General features: G+C 47.2%; 1 protein-coding gene and 1 long non-coding RNA gene across 6 annotated transcripts in view; one reads left to right on the forward strand and one right to left on the reverse strand.

Annotated features, from left to right (window-relative positions):
* FLI1 (Fli-1 proto-oncogene, ETS transcription factor) overlaps positions 1-17,657 on the forward strand; it is a 122,624-nt gene that overhangs the window by 97,236 nt on the left and 7,731 nt on the right. The window lies entirely within an intron of this gene.
* On the reverse strand, positions 3,143-17,634 carry LOC144311518 (uncharacterized). Its single transcript, XR_013377125.1, has 5 exons — positions 17,543-17,634; positions 14,151-14,956; positions 8,399-8,537; positions 6,180-6,671; positions 3,143-5,491 (listed from the first exon to the last, which is right to left on the reverse strand). It is a non-coding gene; the product is annotated as an uncharacterized LOC144311518 (long non-coding RNA).

The following is a 17,657-nucleotide window of genomic DNA, read 5'->3' on the forward strand; positions in this document are numbered from 1 at the left end:
ACAATAAAAAAAAAATGAAACCTTTAAATTTTAAAAAAAATCTAAAATCCTGATGCCCAGGCTGCACACATGACCAGGTAGTTCAGAATAGCTGGGAGTGACATGTGGACTTCAGGGATGGATGGTTTTGAAGCTCTCCAGGTTTCTCTCATAACCTGCAGCCAAAATCAAGAAGTGCTGTGCTAGGGTGCAGACACAAACTAGAAAGACGAGGAGACCCAGCTCAGAGCACCCCCAGGCTTTCTTAAAGATATACTGGGTGGTTGATCTTGACCTTTCCGGGCGCTTAGTGCGGGTCCTATAGGTTCAGGTTGAGTGAAGGGACCACATGATTGCCATTTGTTCTTTCTTCGATGTCATTGATGATGTTATAATTATCACTGATTTTGACACGTTTGTGTTAGTACCTCTCTTCACATCTCAGAAATTCCTCTTTCACGCCCTCATTATATGTATCTAAATAGCAGACATGGTATTGGAACCTTGATTTTATTTTGGGGAGGGCCAGAGGGAGAGGGAGAGAGAGGATCCCCAGTGGGCTCCAGGCCCAGCAACCACCCTGAGATCATGACCTGAGCCAAAATCAGGAGTCAGACACCCAACCGACTGTGCAACCCCTGGCGCCCATATAGCTTGATTTTATAATAAGGACGCTGGGGTTCTGAAAGCTAAGAGGCCTCTCCAAGTCCATGTGAGTCCTGGAGCCAGGACCACAGACTCTCCAAACCTGTTCTCTCTGCCCTCTACCCCAAGGTGGGCATGTGTTTGGGGGCGCAGGTCACAGCTCCACCTTGTCTTCGGGGCAAACCCTAGGGCCTCCCCGTGCTCTCCGCTGGCCGATGAGCATGCAGCAATCAGCCCATCTCTCCTCCAGAGCTGCTTTGCATGCCTAAACCCTCATTTCCTTAGCTCCTCATGCTGGATCTGTTTAAATACGTCTGACTCTCCAAAAGTCAGAGGATATTGAGCTCCTTGTTTATTAACTCCTGGAACTCATAAACCTGCCAAGGGCCCGCGTAGCACCGAGCTTCTTGCCCCAGCCAGGGAATCTCAGAACCTGCTGCTGAATGCAAAACCTGAACTCGGTCGGGTAGGGCGTCTGCCTGTGGAATAGTGCCTCTAGCAGTTGCCTTGGCTAATGGATAAAAAATCTGTGTGCTTACACTCTAAGTATGGGGGGGGTGGGGAGCAACTACCTTTCCACGCCCTTTGGAGAGAAATGCCGAACTGGCTCTGAAGATCATGCTAACAAGAGCCCGGCTTCTCTCAAGGAGATTTCCAGATGGCAGGGCCCCCCCACCCCTCTACATAGCAACAGCCCCTTTTTTGCAGCCCTTTATTGTTTGCCAGGCATTTGCACATCCATTATCTCATTTGCACCTCTCCGCCATCACCGTGAGACAGCCCGCTGGTATTATTATTATTCCCATTCTGTAGATAATGAAAACAAGTCCTGAAGAGATTATAGGGTTCATGGAAGTCCCCCAGGTCTCAGGGGAGAGCAGGGCACAAACATAGGTCTCTGGGTTCTTTCCTTCTGCCAGGCTGGTCTCAACCTCTCAACATACTTAATTCAAGCATCTAAATTTAAATTAATTAAATTATTTTAAATTTAAATTAATTAAATTATTCAATTGATGTTCTAAATTTACCTAAGGCAGGTATTCCTCTCTTACTTCAACATTGTAGTGTATTGATTAAAAACTCAAGCTCTGGACTCAGCCTGTGTGACCCTGGACAAGTCACTTACTTTTGCTGCAATAGTTTCCTCCGATATAAAATGCGGGCAATTTTAATACCCCTTCAGGGCTGATAATACTACTCATAAATCACTTCGTGTGGTGTCTGACACGGCAATAAATGCTCCATGTGTTAGCTGCATGAATTAGAATAATAATTAGTATTATCATTGCAAAATAATTAGAATATTTTTGAGGGTTTACCATTTGCTGACAGCCACGCCAAAGCTTGAGAAGGTTACCTTACCATGTCGTATGGCTCGGCAATACCCCAGATGAGACATCCGCGTGGCTTAAAATCTTATTAAGGAGATACACGTGGAACTCTTAAGGAGTAAGATGAAATTGCATATAACCAATTAGGAAAAATGCATGCTTATATCCAAGAAATTCTCTGAGAGTAACAGAGAAACATCATTAAACACTGAAGTTGAGCATCCTCCCCCACCCCCAAAGCTTTCATGTGACAGAAGAGATGTGAGGCCAGAGAAGACGTAGGTCCAGCCAAGACCACACAGGGAGTGAAGGGCAAGGGACAGAGCTTGAAGTCACTCAGTACCTTAGTCAGGGATGGACCAAAAGTCTGTGATTCATGCCATCCTCCGCCCTCTTCAATCATATCTTCATTTATTGAGAACCTACCATGTTTGGGACACTAGGTTGTGCCCCAGAAATATGGTGTGCCCTCAGCACCCACCATCGAGGGGCTTACAATCAGAGATACTATGGACTAGGCCAGTAAGTAGTTAAATACTGTGTGTTGGAGTCTGGGGGATATATCACCAAATATTGCCATTCCCCCTGCATTCACATCCTCTCTGGGGTGTCCTTTATGGTTGCATTTTGGAGGTCAGAGTGGAAGATGGGAGGCCTCTGGAAATCTGCAGCCTGGTAGTCCTGGGGGTGGATATGGAGACAAGGGGAAGGTGATAGACCCCAAAGACACCAGTCAGTGTGGCTAGGCCTGTCAGATATGGATATGGAGGGGCCCACAGTGAGTGGGGGTGCATATGTGTTCAGGTTGCGTTTAGGGAGAGGGGCCCCAGGGAGCCTCTCTAGGGGTGAGCATGCCCTGGGGAAGCACCAAGGCCTCCGTGTAAGACAGGGCCGTGAGGAGGGGAGCCCTGAGTGGACTCCGGGTGGCTTACGTGAAGCTAGAAGACCGCGTCCAGTTGGGTGTCTCCCTGTAGAAGACAGGGAAGCTCCGCGAAGGAACCCAGAGCCAGGAGTTTGCTTCAAAATAATGGGAGCTGAGGAGGGGAGTAGGTGGGCGTCGAGCTGAAATAAGATTGGCCATGAGGCCGTGCTGGTTAAAGCAGGATAAAGGATCTCCTCCGGGGTTCCATAGACTTTTCTCTTTGCTTTTCTATATCTCTGAATTTTTCCCTAACTTGAAAAGCTGCCTTGAGAAGTTTTGTTTTGATGGGGAAAAAAAGAAACAGAGAGGAGTTCAGAATATTTATTCCCAAAGCTACGCACGGTGTGTATCACGTAGCGAATGAGGGTGACGTGTCTTCGAGTACAGCACTTGGGGGACGGTGGGCTTCGGGCGGCCTCCCGGGTGCAGTGTCTCTGCGGAAGGGGAGGGTGAGCGTGGTGCCGGGCACGGGCATGCCCCGGATAGGGTGGCACATGGGGGTTGGTCTGGAACACGTGTCCCCGTAGGAAAAGGCCTGTAATACTCTGAGGTAATCTCCTGTTATTTTTAGGGAGTAAATAACATCTCTTATGTAGCAGGTTATATGGTTCCACAGGCTCTGTCTGTGTCAACCAACATGCACTTAAAATTTGAGGGTATTAAGGCCTCACAGGAGGGCCCGTTAAGAACTTTGTCATTATATGTTTTTCCTTTATGATGAAATACCCCTAATCCATTTTTAGCAAAGCAGGGGTGATTGCTGAGTGTGTGTGTGAGAGAGAGAGGGAGAGCGTGTGCTGTTTCTGTGGTCCAAAGGCAAGATTTATGATTCTAGAATAGACAGTAGCTTGCTCTCTCCATTTTATTTTTTTTAAACTGTTTTTCTTTGAAATTCCAGAGTTAATGTTTTGTCTGCTTTCGATCTGACCCTCTTTGGAGAGCTACATGTTTTTGTGTGCGTACGTACGTGTGTGTGTGTGTGTGTGTGTGTGTTCACCAGAGAGAGATTGAAAGAGAGAGCGAGCGAGTGAGCTGGAAACAAAGAATGGTTGTCTCCAAACTGTAGCAGGCAGGAAACCCCAATCCCAAGGGAATTTAGCCAGCCAGCCCTGTCCCGGAGTCAGACTCCAGCTCTCTGAATTCAATTTGACAGCTTGTCTGGGACACTTTCTAAGTAACCATTATCCTTCCTTTCTCTTAAGTAAAAGCACTGTTATTTTTTTCCGTGGGTGTGCTGTGTGCACTGTTATCGCACATGTGTGGGTTACACACAGCGACTAGGACATGCTTTCTCTAAATTATTGGAAACACTTAGCCTGTTTCCTAAGACAAGTGTAAATTTGTTCCAGAATAACGAGGCAAACGACTTTCCGTATTGGTCCATTGCCTGGTTGGAGGAAGGTACAGAGGAATGTCATTGGGACATATCTTTTCTTCCTTTAATTCCAATTAGGGACTTAATTCCCTTATTTGAAGGAGCTCATCTGTCACAGGAATAATCCAAATTGTATACGTTTTATTCCTTTGAGGATTTAAAAAAAATGTATTCAAGCAAAGGTATCTTCCCAGGATCATTCTCCTTGGTGTCTGTGTTTGATCGATGGATGGGTTATTTTAAAGACCTAGACCGCCATCGTCACACTGCAGGAGAGAATTCGGAGGTGCTTGTGTGTCAACCAGGAGCCCCCCAGGTTGTACGGGGCAGACACACACAACTAGAGTGACAGTCGAGAGTTCCAAGCGGGCTCTTCTCAGTCTTGTCTCCTCTAGATACTCAGATCAGTTGACTTTGCTGCCACAGCTCAGTGGGATTGTGGGGCCAAAGCCAGCCTCTCCAAGTGTGCATAGTTGAAATCTGCCCAGGTTCACCAGGCAGGGTCCACAGGCACAAGTCAGTCCCAGTACAACCTAGGTCCCTTCGGGGTGTACGGATGTGACAGCCTTGTCCAGTGGCACATACCCTTTCTCCCCTGTCTCACCCCCAGCCCAATCTCCTCAGAAGCGACATTCTGAAATCTCCCCCCGACGCCACGCCCACCGTGGAGAACCAGTGCTGCATTTGAATATTTAATGGAGAAGAAATGTGCCTCACCCTTACGGCCCGGCCCGGCTCAGACGCCATCTCCTCCATATGGTCATCCTCCCATTCCCACCGAGCTTTGCTTGGACTCACTGTCTTCCCAATTTAGCATCCAACAGATTCTATCATAATAGTCTTTGCCTTGCAAGACCTGAAGCATCTTGGAGGTGGCCACTGTGTCTTAGACGAGGCCACTGGGTGATGGATGAAAATTATAGGCTAAATGCCTCGAAGCATTCCCCAAGAGCTTAGCGTACAGCTAACCCTTCGTAGTGTTTCCCGAGCCCGAGACGAGAGCGATACTTTGGCTTCATCTGCCGCAGGGGGGCTGTGGACCTTGCCTTTTCTTCCTACCATGTGTCCCATTTCCCCTTCACTTGACCCCAAGGTGGTTCCTCCAAGAGGGAAGAGCTTGTGGGGAACAGACTCCGGTCACAAGACGATAGCTCCACTTCACCCTTTTGGAGCATTTTTGATCAGCTTAAACTCCCCTTGGGGGCCCTGCAGATCTGAGTCCTCTGGTCATGTGTTCCCCTGCAAAGAAAAGGCAGAGGAGCACCAAGTCACCAAGCCACCAAGCCAAGGAAAGGTAGTATCACCTGCTGCTCACTTGAACCTTCCCTTCCTTTCTCACCGCCTTCCCCGCTGACCATAACAGCTAGCACTTTCAGAGGGCTTTCGCATGCCAAGAACTTGCTGTTCGCTTCACTTCACAGCAACCTTATTTAGTTGGCACTATTATTATTTCTCATGTCCCACATGAGAAAACTGGGGCACAGATAGGTTAACCCCAAATCCCAAAGCTGGTATGAGGCACAGCAGTTTCCACCAGGTGGTGACAAGGCTCCACAGTCTTCCTTCCAAGCCACCCCTTGGAAAGACCCGTGTCTTCCAGGCAGCTGCTGTCATCTAGCTGCTAAGAGGATGTGATGAGATTAATCAATTCCTGCTAAGGACCAAAAAATCAGAAACCTGACTCAGTGTGCTCAGTGTTTGCATTTCGAGAAACATGTGAGGTGGTTTCACAGACGTGCTTCTCATTATCGTGCTCTATAATTTACATAACATTACACATTCTTTTGTGTTCTATGATAGATTGAGTAACAGTCCGTCAATGAGGACTGTAATAAACTTAATTTTTACATCAAGGGTGGATAGACATGAGGCTAGTAAACCTAGTTGTGAAATGTCCCCCAAATTGCAAAGGCAAGCAATCCCTTACCTTTATCTTCAATGACACATGGTGCTCCAAGAGGAAGAAGATCCCAGGATGGCCTGGGGGCATTTGAAAGACGCATGCCAGGAAGCTCCAGCCACCCCACCCCACACACACCCTCCTGGATTCTTGTGTGCCTGTGCTGGATGAAGGAGCCCAGGAGCAAGTCAGAGCCCAGATTTAAATTCTTTGAATAAGTGACTTCTGGAATCTTGTCCCCTGACGCCACCTCCACCAAGCCAGAGCTTTGTTTGAAGACTGCAGGGAGAAGAAATGTGCCTCCCTTGCTCTGCATGGGCATCCTTTCTGCAACCACAGTTTGGGCCTTTCCTTGTCCCTGTGCCCAGAAAGCACTCAGGCCCAGGTCCTGTCCTGGCTGCTTATGAGTTCTCACAACTTCGGCCTTCCTGCCCTCCCCGGGCGTGTCTTGTCTTTATGTCTTGAAGCTGTTCATAAATGCTCCTGGAGCAACCAAGACCAGAGAGGTACCAACTTGCCCTGCAACATTAATGATGTGACAAGAAATGGATGAGCCCATTAAAATGCTGCATTTGCATTTTAATAAGAGAAAATTGTTTTAAGTAAACATGGGGGTGGGGGGAGTGGGAGGAGACAGGGCAAGGCTGTGGAAAGGTATTTGGAGGCCACTTGACCTCAAGAGCACCCTTCCAATCACTCAGCCAGACACCTCCACCCCACCCCCACCAGGGAGGGGCCTCCCATGACAGTGCTGGGGCGGGGGGTGTGGCTCCTACCACTGTTAATGCCAGTTTCTCAGTAACACTTCACACTTACTAAGTGGGCCATTTGAGTTTTGAATTTCCAATTCATCTCCAGACTCTTGATTATTACTATTTTAGGCCTCTCATCTCTACCAAGTTTCACTTTGACTCAGACATTTCATCCCATTCCAGATAGCAGAGCTAAGACTCAAAGTGAAATTGGCCTAGGTTGATGTAACTCCATGTCTATTACCATGTGGTCTTGGTTTGTAATAGAAGCTAGAAGTGCCCCCTGTTGGCTGTTTTGAGTAGTGAGGTCCCAAAGCACTTGAGAAAGAAAATACTAGGTCAAGGGCTCCAGAGGACCTGCTGGTGGCTGCCTCAACATACAATATTCCAAATGCATTTGTTTTGCAAAATTTACTGATATAGTAATTATTCAGGGAGGTTGTTTGGGGGCGGTAGTCATTGGAAAGTATTTGAAAGAAGCTTGCTTTGTCTCATGCCATAAACCAAATTCTATCATCTATGTATCCCTCTATCTACCTACCTATCTCCCTTATCAATCTATCTATCTCTCTATCTGTAGAAAGAGAGAGAGAGAGAAGCTTCTTTCCTGCCAGACAGAGGTGTAGGGGTTTGGGGCATCTTCTAGCGAGAACCCAAGCCATCAATAGTGTCATCCGTTACTTTAATATAAAAACCTTTCCCAAGTTGTTTTTATAAATAAATGTTGATAACTTACTCTCTTTAGAGAAGTCCCTATCATAGAAAATGAAGAACTTATTTCTCATGAATTATCCTTTTCGAGATTAGTTCTTTGAGGAAGAGATACTACAGCTAGAAACACTAACCAGGACCTGTGTGGGCTTTTCCTCTCTCATCTCAGGGATCTTTAAGCTCCCACCTGGGAGGATCAAGAAAAAGTTTAAACATGCCTCTTTGATAAAGTTCAAATTCTCGTGTCAAGTATACTCTGAAAGGAAAATGTCTAACAAAATTCAATACACCTTTCAAAGCCCAATTGAAGTCCCACTTTCTTCAAGATATTTTTTCCTTACTCTCAGAGACTACAATCTCACTACCACACTCACAAGCTGTCTATGAACCTAATTACTTAATTACAAGATTTCCTCGTAGTCTTTAATTGTGAGTTTGGTCCTGCAACCTTTCTTCCAGCCCTATAGATATCCAGTAAATAAACATTAACAGTTGATAGATTCACCAGGGAAGAGAAATCTAGTCTTTGACAATTTAAATAATTAAATATTTACTCAATCCTTCTGCTTCACTAAAGAAAGAACCGAAAGGAATTAGCTTTGGTTGACACAAGAAAGAATCACTTCCTATCTCTGATGAATTAAACTATAAAGCATTCTCACACACACATGATCTCATTTCTCCTCAGTAGAACCTGGGGGGATTAAAGGAACCATTTGGTTTTCCAAACTCTTGAATTTAGAAGAATCCCCCCACCCCTACCTGCCCCACTCAAGTACCTACCTTTTACAGATAGGTTAACCGAGATTCAGAGGGATTAAGTCACTCGCCTTAATTCACGCAGCTGGTAACCAGCAGAGATGGGAAGCAAGGAGTTCTGAACCCCAATCCAGAGTTCTTCCCATTGCAATGAGCTGTTTCCCTGCTTGGAGTAGATTAAAGAGAAATTACGGAATTCCTTCTAGTGAAAATCTTTAGGCACCCTTGCTAACACCACAAACAGCCTTATGCTCACTAAGGTTTAGGCACCACTCTTCCAAAGAGAGGAAAATCATTCTTGGTATAATTTTGAAAAATCTTTGAGCTTAAAAAGTCTTTGGCCTGCCTGTAAAATAATTATCAGGTCCTGCCCAATATCCTAGAGGAGTTTAGAGAATGGCAGTTTTTATGCTATGAGTCATACTTTCAATTTCTATTAAAATTCTTATATGGCCACATATGCTTTCTCTCAGGCTTTGGGCCTCCAGGCCTGTGCTAATTTGCATGTCTGGTTTAGATAATGTCTGAGGTCTCTTCCAGTCTGAAAAGAAGCCTCTGATTCTGTTATATAAGTGAGATCACATTCCACCTACCAAGAATTGGTGGTTCTTTTTCTTTAACTACTGTGTTTTTGTTGTGTGGATGGAGGACTCACGGATGAAAGTATTCCACGCTTACCTACAAGGCCACAGAGATGGAGTGTTCCTTCACAATAAACTGACCTGTCCACTTTTCCTACGCTGACCCCAGAGAATCGCCCTTTCCTGCAAACTATTTCAGATGCAGGTCAGAAGACAAATCATAAGCTGTGTTGGGATTTTTAAGTTTCTTGACCTGAATGACAATCCTAAGTCAGTGGGAGGGGAAGACCTCAGAGTTGCCAATTGCCCTGATTCTAAATTTGCAGAAACTGGGCAGCCCCAGTGGTGCAGCGGTTTAGTGCTGCCTGCAGCCCAGGGCGTGATCCTGGAGACTTAGGATCAAGTCCCACATCAGGCTCCTGCATGGAGCCTGCTTCTCCCTCCTCCTGTGTCTCTGCCTCTCTCTCTGTCTATGTCTATCATAAATAAATAAATCTTTAAAAAATAATAATAAATAAATTTGCAGAAACTGGTGAAATCTCTTACTAGACTAGATTCATTTTGCCTCTTACTGTCCTCACCCAAACACCAAACACAGAAAAGATGCTGTCAAATTTTTTCACTGATTTTGTTGTTTTCCAACATAAAGCAATTCTCATTAAATCAAGAGCTAATGAAAGGGCATCGGGCTTTCCGATCAATGTAAGGCGAGCTGGTCACTCTTCATGAGAAAAGTAGGGCACAAGGGAAAGCTCTCTTGTCACAACAGTAGACAGGTCAAGTCTTTGCTCCAATCGTGTATTTTCAGTGAGGCCCTCCCCGTCCTAGGACTGCCTGCTGCGCTTTCAGTATTTTTTCTCTTTCTTCATAGCTCTCACCAGCTTCTCATATACAATGTAGTTGACTGTTTGTTTTGAATGTAAGTCCCACAGAGCGGGCACGTGTGTCTAGCCATCATTGTGTTCTCAGCACATAGAGCAGTGTCTGGTGAGATAGTAGACATTCGATAAAAATTGGTTGAATGAATTAATGTGGAATAGGATATACTGATTCAGTCCAATAAGCTAGTAGTGGAGAAGGGAAGAATCTTGGGTGGGCGAGGGAAACAAAGATGATTTAAGACAGTCCTTGTCTCCCAAAAGATCATCACCAGGCAAAGGGAGATACGTGCACAAAGAATTACACAAGAAAACCAAGAGGGTAGAGCAATAACCATCTGACTCTCACCAGGGAGCCTTGACCCGCAGAGCTTGAAAAGAAAAGGATGCAAAAGCTGATTTGGGGAGCAGACACAGGCTTGTCTCCCTAATGCCCAGAGCGAGTGAGGACAGCTTCACTGTGAAAACGTCAGCGCCGGCCGTTCCCATCAGGGTCTTCAGCAGAGCGAAGGGAGTCAAACACAGACTGCCTCTCATTTCTCCTCAAGCCCTGTTACCTAAGGGAACTGTTAGGGTTTCTTTTTCCTACTTGGAATCCTTTTAAACCTGAGGCGGATTTGACCAAAAAGCCTGCACTTTAGTTGTGTCTACATGGCCCAATGTGGAGGGGAATTTGGGCAAACACTCAATTAATCTAGTCGGGGCGAATTGCTTTTCCACATAAGGCAGGCCCAAAAATCCCACTTTGAGGCCTTATCAAAATAAATAGGTCATTTAGACTTCTGTGTCTCTCAGAGCCCATGGGAGACACCGGGTGAAGGAAGGGACCAGGCTCTGCGGGAGCCTCGCGTGACTCTGGCCGGGTTGTGCCTGGTGAATGTGCCACTTGCTTTTCCAAACTTTTCATATTTAAAAGCCATCCATTTTTTTTTCCAAGCATTTTTCTTCTAGGTCCTTTTTTTCCCTCTTCGCACGTATAATATCTTAAACAGTACCTCCATTATACTCCACGCAGCGGGGCTGGTTGTGAGGCTGAGGAGCTGTTTGGATTCCAGGACGAGATCCTTGAGCAAAGGAAATCTGATCCAGGATGTTTTTTTTCTGTGAGTTCCAAGTTTGAGGAAAGCCTTCCCTAGATACTTCCCTCCTCCTGAGGTCTCAGTGGAAGCCAAGATCCTCTGTTGCTCTTTGGAACATAAGATGCCACTGAGGTGAAGGCTGGGCTGCCCCTATAGAACGGGTTGAAATGAGGTGAGGCGACACAGCTCTGGGCACCGGGACGGGCTGGGCAGGGACCCGGGGCAGCCGGCAGGAGGGTGGACGCTGGATTTGTACTGCCTAAGCCTACTCTACCAGCAGGCAGCCCCGCACCGTCCTCTAGGGCCGTGTCTCTCAAACCGGGGTCCCAGCCAATCCATCTCTTGTTTGGAAAGAGAGCTGCGCGTTATTCCGATTGGAGAATCACTGATTTAGCAGCGTGGGAACGGAACCATTTCTTCTCCTCTATGGCTTCTCTTCCTTTTCAAGGAAGATGAACTTTTTAACCCCAACTCACCAAGAGAACCATTTTAGAGGTGCAAGGAAGTTAGAATAAACTCCAGGTCTACAGTGTATCTTTTGAAGTTGCCGTTCATCCGACGTTCACTGAATCCTCAAGACCATCTTCTGATGCATTTGTTGTTCAGCTCTTTTAGAGAAGCAGAACCAAAAATCAGAGGAGCCTTTTGGCCAAGATGGCTCAGCAGAGCCAATGATAGAGCTGGGACCTGAACCTGGGAGGAACTGACTCTCGGTGCCATGCGTGGCTGCTGAAGGAACCCCAGGGCCTCCCACAGAGGACGGATGCCTTCACGGGGGCATCCTGTGCCTGCATACAGCGTCACCACTCAGGGGCTAGGTGCCTGTGCACAGTGTTTGAAGTGAGAGGCCAGGCTGGAAGGTCAGGCATCTTGGCGTGGTTGCTGGGAGACATTATAGTGGAGACAGTGGCAGACCAAGAAGCTGGTCCTGAGTTGGGGGTCTAGAAGGTTTAGGAAGCAGAGCAGCCTTTCACAGGTCGGGTCCAACGTCGAAGCAACATGAAGAGGAACACAGAGGAATGCAGTCTGGGTTGGGTTGTTGGCCAGTAGGGCCAGCTCCTCAGAGATGGGGCCTGTCACAAACCCAGGACCTCAGAGGGATCCCTGGAGGATCATCCGGCCCGACCTTCTACAAGAGACAAGGTCGCTCCCCTACGTGCGTCTAGGGGATGTATCTTCCTACATATATTGGGCGGGCTGGGCCTTTTCTTGGGAAGTTGGGGGCTCTGGTCTCCTTCGGCATCCTCACTGTCTCAAGACAGGAAGTCTGGATCTGGCTGAGAAAAGCCTCTGCTCTGAGGGCGAGCAGCCTTGTCCATTCTTCAGCTGAAAGGTCTACATTCAGAAGTTGGCTTTCCAAGGATAAACAGGGTCCGGTGCTGCCAACTCTTTCAGCAGCAACCAGAAATGCGATGAGAAGTTTCAGGGAAAATTCGTCTTTTTCCATCAAGTAATTGAGAGCGCGGCCTTGTGTTGTAAGGGATCAAGAGAGAGAGGCCCTTGTGTGCTGGTGTCACTGCATCTTTGGCCTCCAGGTGAGGTCATGACGAAGTGGAGAGCTGCGTGTTCCCTGGGACATTAGGCCTTCAGACGGCCAACCGTGGGCGTCGGGGCAGAAAGAAACTTTCTTTCTTGAGTCAGTTGGCCAGATTTCTAGAACCCGTTTAAAAGCTTCACATAGAAACTGAGTTAACACTGGGATGTCTTTGAGAAGGTCATGTCCAGAAAAAGCTTTCCCTTTTCCAACAGGGACTTTTCAGAAAAAAAAAAAAAAAAAATCTCCATGCTCATATTTCTCTGCTCCGGGAGGCTCTCCTGAATCTGAGAGGCCATTTAGTGTCAGATTCAGCCACACTGAGTATCACATAATGGAGATACTGTTCAGGCCATTATATACATGAGGCTGAATTATCTACAATGCCCAGCAGTGCCCAGATTCTCCAGAACAAGCCTCCGGTCTCTCTTTGCTTTGGCAAAAATTGATCTCGGGGCTGCCCGAAACCACGGACTCCAGCCGGAGTCCTTTTGGTGACTTCTCTGAAAAGGAATCACAGGGAGATTTGTCATCTTAGTAGTCTACAAAGCCAGGGAGTGTCAGCCTTTACCAAAGTCAAAAGACAGTTCCCGAGAGTCTGAGCGAGTTTTCCACTGATAAGGCCATCTGCCACCACATAGAAGACCGTCCACCAGTCTGCTGGTCCCTCGCAGCCACTTTTTTTTTTTGAACATTGTGCTCTCTGCTGCTACCTTAAGCTTATCTTTTCAGAAGACAGTTCTCAGAAAGCAGATAGCACGCGCCGTATTTGGGGGCAGGTTGGGGGTGGAGCTCGGGGTACACTCAGGCTGCTGCTGCGTGGACCCGTCACACGCCACCAGGAAGCTCTTGCTGCACTGAGCAGCAGCGGGGATCAGGGGCTCTGACACAGCCGGGCATCAGGCCCAGGGAGGGCTGGTGTTGGCGTAGAAATGGGAGCCGCTGGGTTAACTCCCTGGTCCAGGCTTTTCCATGTTGGTTATAGACATGTTTCTGTTTGTGTGTCTGGAACTGGAGCTGCCACACTGCTGAGTTTTCACTGGCGCGACTTTTAAGTAGGAGAAAACAAACCGTCATTTGAACAACGTTATGAAGAGTATATAAAATAAAATGCAGGCACATAGATTCGTGGTGTCCACTCCTTGCCTTCCCTGTGGGGACAGGGTTTTAGCCGATGTAACATGTGCGCTGTTGTCCACTGTGTCCCGAGGGTACCCAGGGCTAATACGGCCTGCACACCTCATCACCCAGACTTAAATCACCTAAGAGACCTCAGTGGGGAGAAGTCAGGATAGGGGCCTGGAATTCTCTTCAACTAGTGAAATAGTGAACAGTAAGAGGAAGTGTGTATACTTAGCAAGAACAAAAGAATGGCCCTGTCTAGTCATTCATTCAACAAATAATTATTGTGCACCTGTTCTGTGCGGGGCACTGTTCTAGGTGCTTGGTTATATCGGGGAACAAAAGGAAGATTGCTGCCCTTGTGACCCTGGCATTCAGGTAGGAGATGCAGACCATAAGCAGCACACTTAGGTTAAATTAGGTGATAAATAGACAAATTAGTAGAGCAGATGAAGCGGGTGCGGGGAGGGGAGGGGAAGTGAACGTGTATTTGGTAGGGCCGGCGAACGTGTCTCTGGGGCTAATCATTTTTTTAGGTGTCTAATAATGATGCCAATAATAATATTACTGGCCAACACGTACCAAGGCTGACTCCGTGCTCTCACTGTGCCAGGCATTTGTTTGGCTCTCTCATTTAATCTGCAGGGCTACCCTGGTTCTTCAGGTCTCTAAGGCCGAGCGCCAGACCTTGGTTCTTGGCCTTGGTCTTCTCCAGCATCACGCTTTGTCTTTGTAACAGGACTTACTTCCGAAACGCTGGTCTTCATTAAAATGTTGCGTGTAGCTGCTGTCCCCGTGAACCCCAGGGCCCACGGAGAGCACTGGTTAACCTCCTCAGTAAATGGACCCAGGATGTCCTTTGTGAATCCAAGTACCAGTGGCAGGATTTTCCGTGCAGGTAGATGGGAACAAAAAAGCAACCGGCAGAGGCCTTGTGGTCTGTGTGGCTCCGATTTCACACACTGCCTGGGGACCGCTGGCTAAAGACACCAGCTTATGGATGGCACGGCCCATTGCTCTTCATTGCTTTGTTAGAGGCACAGTGAGGACAGAGTTCAGGCTGATTGCTGGTGGCCTCGCTGTTTCTGTCACTTCGTTTTTTACCTACTAGAGGACTTGGGGTTGGTTAGGACTTCAAAAGTCTTCTCAGCCAGGCTTTCCCCCGTGGTAGGCAAGTGGGAGAATCACATCCCCCAGAGGCCCTCCCCGGGCCTTCAGGCATGGGAGGAAAGATGGAGCTACCAAATGCTTCTCTGATGAGACATCGGCTTCAAACCAGGATTGGGTACCTGGAGTTCGAGAAGAATCCAGCCATCGCCCACCCTGTCGGTTAGAGGGAATACATCCACACATTCTATAGCCTTTATGAGCACGGTCTGATCCTGGAGCTGCCATAAAAGAACAGAAGGAAAAGTTGATAAGTCGATGGTAACCCTGGGCATGGCCATAATTAGGTCCTGAGAATGGATGTAACGTAGCTTTCAGATAGGATGGAAGCCTTCAGTAGAATAATGATTGACTAAAAAAACAATAAGTAAACTTTGAGCCAGAGATTCTATCAGTGCAAATCACACACCAAGTCAGAACTGCAGATGACACATACCAGTTCCTGGAACTAGTGGTGTGTGTGTGTGTGTGTGTGTGTGTGTGTGTGTTTGTTTGCATGAACTGGTCACTTTTTATCCCACTTTCTGTTCTGTCCCCATAAGAATCGTCTCTTTCTCCAGATGCATCATCCATCCTACATTATCCCCACAAGCTCCATTCTGCACCACACGCTTGGTGATGGTAATGCTGCATGCCCATGATCTCTCTTGGTTTCCACTGCCTGCACCCAAGGTTACTGCGCTTGCCTAGCTGCCAGCTCCATGGCCTTGAACATGACCTCGGCCCTCACTTCCAGCCCTCTCTCCTCTCCCTTCCCCTCTACCTCAGTCATGGGCTCCCACCCATGGCTGTTCCCCAGATGTGACTTTCTTACCCCCTAGACACATCTGTCTTGTGCCTGCATGACTCTCTCCTCCCCAAGTAATCCCACTCAAGGCAAATGGCCCAAATTACACTCATCTCTCCCTCTTTAACATCCAGTGACCCCTTGATATCAGCACCACTGCTTTGGCACATGGCCCATATTTCCCCCACTGTCTTGCTCATCTTCTCATATTTAAATGCAAGGAAGGGGAGCTTTTTCCATATTAATCCTCATCCAGTCTATATGACCAAGCATGAGATACGACACAAGAGTCACTCCCAATTACAGTTAACCCTTGAACCACATGGAAGTTAGGGGTACTCACACTCTGCCCTGTTGAAAATTAATGTCTTAACTTTTTGGCTGTTCAAAACTCACCTACTAATAGCCTACTGTGGACTACTATTGACTAGAGGCCTTGCCAATAATATAAAGTCATCTAACACATATTTTGTATGATTTATGTATTATATGCTGTGTTCTTCCAATAAAGTGAACTAGAGAAAAGACAAAGTTATTAAGGAAATCACAAGGAAGAGAAAATACGCATATAGTACCGTATATAATCTCCGTGTAAGTGGACCCACACAATCAAGCAGAGTTGTTCAAGGGCCGACTTTAAGTTAGTGGAGGCCTAACCAGCATTTGCTCCCTTCCCCTGCCCTCAAAGAGAAATCTTGAGGAATCTCGCCGTTGGGTTTGCTTACACCAGCATTGCGCACCCTCTGTAGACCCTCGCAAGGCATCCCAGCAAATGCTTGCGAGAGCCCTCACCTCAACCCGAGGCCCCATGAACAAATTGGGATTTCTGTTTGTGTTTGTTTTGTTTTTAACCAAGAGGAAGGATCTATGTGCAGGAGAACTGTGAAAGAAAAAAGAACACCAAATAAAAATAAAAACAGACGACTTAAAGGCACGGAGCTTTGTCTCTCTTCTGCCCGACTCTCCCCTTCCCCCTCCCATCCCCATTCCACTCACTTTCTGTTTTGCTTTTCATGCCAGTTGCTACAAACGGTAATTTTAAAGCTGCACTGGCTTTTCCAGAGCCAGAGGAATGTGCATCTGCACGTGGATTTTTCCACAAGAAAACTATCCCTGTCTTTTGGTTCTTCTGAGCCAGAACCGATGAGAACAGGCCATGGGCTGAGCCAGTCCATCCTCTCCGCTCTTACTCTGATTTGCTGGGGAGGCTCAGAAGGGGTGGAGGGGGCTGGTTTGCGTTCCACCCCGTCAGGCTGTTGTTTGATGAGGTTTGTGCCCCATTTGTTCGGATGGTTTTTATGGTTTCTTTGTTGTTCGTGGAAAGACTTTGAAAGTCATAATTCTGAATCCTTAAACTCTTCGGCTGTTCCTGCTCAGTGTCTCAACGGGACTCACACCCCGAGAAAGGAGAAGAGGAAGTTTTCCAGCCAGTTAGTTGTGCAGTTTCTGGACATGGTTATGGAGGCATGTGGACTCTCTCGGGAAAGAGCCTGGGATCACAAAGGCACAGGTTCAGTGGAAGGTTCTGCAGGGCAACTAGAGAGTGAGCCTTGAGGCCTTCCCAGGCGGGAAGCCTCGTCTCTACACCCTTCTTTCTAATCCCCCTGCTTCCAGCCACACCTCTGGCCTTCCTCCTTTCTCTGTGGTCGTCGGGCCCAACCCTTCCACTTGGGTTGGAAGAGTATGGAGAGTCTGGAATGTGCTCCTGCTTCTGAGATATCAGTGCACTGAAGCAAGGGGCCAGGGTTGGCTGCCAGGAACATCACGAGCCTGGTCTTTGAGACATTCTTCCCATGTAGTCTTTAACCTGGACATTGCCCATCTCATCAGAGCTGCTGAAAGGCCTTTGCTACCCAACTATAGACAATTTTTTGTCTTTCTAATCTTGTATTAGTTTATATTTGTAGAAAACTTTAGAAGATGCCTCACATACATTGTCTCCTTTGATTACTGCCCGTCTTAGGCTACTACAATAACAAGGTACCATAGATGGAATGGCTTAGAAACAATAGCTCTTTACCACACATCTCCAGGCTAGCTGAGATCCTGGTGCCAGCATGGTGGGGTTCTGGTGAGAGCTCTCTTCTGGGTCAGAGACTGCTGACTTCTTACTGTACACGCATGCGACAGAAAGA

This window comes from Canis aureus, chromosome 3, assembly GCF_053574225.1.
Source record: "Canis aureus isolate CA01 chromosome 3, VMU_Caureus_v.1.0, whole genome shotgun sequence".
Lineage (NCBI taxonomy): Eukaryota > Metazoa > Chordata > Mammalia > Carnivora > Canidae > Canis > Canis aureus.